Raw genomic sequence first — 3144 nt, forward strand, 5'->3', positions numbered from 1 at the left:
CGGCAGCCTCCGCGCGCACAGCGCCCCCCTCGCCGGCAGCCTCCGCGCGCACAGCGCCCCCCTCGCCGGCAGCCTCCGCGCGCACAGCGCCCCCCTCGCCGGCAGCCTCCGCCGGCAGCCTCCGCGCGCACAGCGCCCCCCTCGCCGGCAGCCTCCGCGCGCACAGCGCCCCCCTCGCCGGCAGCCTCCGCGCGCACAGCGCCCCCCTCGCCGGCAGCCTCCGCGCGCACAGCGCCCCCCTCGCCGGCAGCCTCCGCGCGCACAGCAGCCCTCCTCCGGCACTTATCGGCAGTCCTGGTGCCAACTTTGCCTAGTGTTCCGGCCTACGCGCCATTGTCACATTCCGGCCTGCGAGTCGATGTCGTACGCCGGTCGTGTCGCCGTTGTATTCCGATTGTGTGTCACCTTTCAGACCCATGCCATATTCGGCTCTGCGTTGTCACCTCCGGACCCAGCTCCTCTTCGGTCGGTTCAGAGGCATCCACCCTTCCGGGTCACGACGACTCGGTCAGTTTCACGACCAGCTCACTCATCCATCCGAGGGCGCCCCCCTGGGCCAGGGTACGTTCTCGTACCTTCTTTGCATTTATTTCAATATTCTATTATTATCCGGATACTCATACACTTGTGGGATTCGCCTCGAGCATCGAGGTACCAGAGACCGGGGGAACCCGGTCGATGGATACAGGTACAGTTGACCGGAGGAGGACTCCAGACGACTCGGTCAACGTAGCGGACAGATCATCCACCGGGTCATGGGGATGCGGTCAACCTTCTAGACACGTCATACCGGCAGGTTCGTTTTCTCAGCTTCCAAACAGGATCAAATTGGCGCCGTCTGTGGGAACGCGCCTGATCTGGAACGTGAAGATGGACGACGCCGGAGAGTTCTGCTATTCTCATGACCTAGGCTCGAGGACCGAAGGCCCCCGGGCCGTTCGGCCGGGAGGATTATATACAAGCCCGTAGCTGCTACGGGCTCGATCCCGAAGACCCCGAGCCGTTTGGCCGGGCTGCGTATGGGATACGAGCGATGCTTGAAATAGAAGGCCCGAGCCGTTCGGCCGGGTATATGGTATCCGAGCCCAGCGCTCGATGTGAAGGCCCGAGCCGTTCGGCCGGGTATATGGTATCCGAGCCCAGCGCTCGATGTGAAGGCCCGAGCCGTTCGGCCGGGTATATGGTATCCGAGCCCAGCGCTCGATGTGAAGGCCCGAGCCGTTCGGCCGGGTATATGGTATCCGAGCCCAGCGCTCGATGTGAAGGCCGAGCCGTTCGGGGGTATATGGTATCGAGCCGGCGCTCGATGTGAAGGCGAGCCGTTCGGGGGTATATGGTATCCGAGCCGGCGCTCGATGTGAAGGCCCGTTCGGTGGTATATAGTATCCGAGGCGCTCGATGTGAAAGCCGGCCGTTGGTAGGTATATGGTATCGAGCCCGGCGCTCGATGTGAAGGCCCGAGTCGTTCGGTATATGGTATCCGAGCCCGGCGCTCGATGTGAAGGCCCGAGTCGTTCGGGTATATGGTATCCGAGCCAGCGCTCGATGTGAAGGGGACAGTTCGTAGGGTATATGGTATCCGAGCCCGGCGCTCGATGTGAAGGCCCGAGCCGTTCGGCCGGGTATATGGTATCCGAGCCCGGCGCTCGATGTGAAGGCCCGAGCCGTTCGGTCGGGTATATGGTATCCGAGCCCGGCGCTCGATGTGAAGGCCCGAGCCGTTCGGGCGGGTATCGAGCCGAGCGCTCGATGTGAAGGCCCGAGCCGTTTGGTATCCGAGCCCGGCGCTCGATGTGAAGGCCCGAGCGGGTATATGGTATCCGAGCCCGGCGCTCGATGTGAAGGCCGTTCGGCCGGTATATGGTATCCGAGCCGGCGCTCGATGTGAAGGCCCGGGTATATGGTATCCGAGCCCAGCGCTCGATGTGAAGGCTCGAGCCGTTCGGCCGGGTATATAGTCTCACTTGAAGACCGACGAGCACCGTCGTTAAAAATCGAGAGTCGGACCGGCGACTATAAACCTCCCGGGCGACCGACCAAGAGTCGGGCCGCAGTCGGACCGGCGACTATAAACCTCCCGGGCGACCGACCAAGAGTCGGGCCGCAGTCGGACCGGTGTGAATCCCCCGGGCTGAAGACCTCTGCACGGACCAGCATATCATATATTCTATCTCCCCCGTTCGGGGTCGAGTTATCACCGAAGGCCCCCGAGCCGTTCGGTCGAAAGGTTATCATCCGAGCCAAGCGCTCGAAGCCGAAGGCCTCTGAGCCGCTCGGCCTGGAGGACCAGTATATCGAACCAGTATATCATACATCTATCTCCCCCGTTTGGGGTCGAGTAGCCGTCGCGAGCATCTATCTCCCCCGTTCGGGGTCGAGCAGTCCTCGCGGCCCAGCATCTATTTGACCGATCGACGTCACCACGGTCGCACGAGCTGCATCGTCCGCCCAGCATCTATCTGACCGATCGACGTCACCACGGTCGCACGCGCGGTATCGTCCGCCCGGCATTTATCCGATCGATCGACCTCATTCCAATCGCACGCGCGGTATCGTCCGCCCAGCATTTATCCGACCGATCGCCATCATTCCGGTCGCACGCGCGGTATCGTCCGCTCGGCATCTATCCATCCGATCGACATCATTTCGATCGCTCGCACGACAGCGTTCGCCTAGCATCTATCCATCCGATCGACAGCACTTCGATCGTCCGGTCGGTATTTTCGCGGCTGCGCACTTGGCATTGGTCCAGTTTCCGACTTAGTTTGCTCGGTATCGTGACCATCTCCTGCGACACCATTATTATCGCGACCGCTCGAGAGACAGTATACTTTGGGTTCAGCGATTTGATTTTGATATCGTGAGCGGTTCCGCCCTTTGCGATAGACTTGTCCAGTCAGTCGGACACACGCCTCCTTCGACTAGACTTGAAGGGGAGGCTTGTGTTCCAGATATGAGAATGGCATGGGAGGAATTAATGGGAGGTCAAAGGGCGTTTTGGTCTTTTGGGCTCATTAAGGGTTTGGAGTGCTTTTAAGCACTGTTGAGAGAGAGAGAAGAGGAGGAGGGGTTCGTGATTTTGGGCCGCCGCCAACCATCAAGGAGATTTTTTCTCCTTCTCCAGCTCTTCGCCGGCGCCGACGA

Source organism: Zingiber officinale, chromosome 10B, assembly GCF_018446385.1.
Source record: "Zingiber officinale cultivar Zhangliang chromosome 10B, Zo_v1.1, whole genome shotgun sequence".
NCBI lineage: Eukaryota > Viridiplantae > Streptophyta > Magnoliopsida > Zingiberales > Zingiberaceae > Zingiber > Zingiber officinale.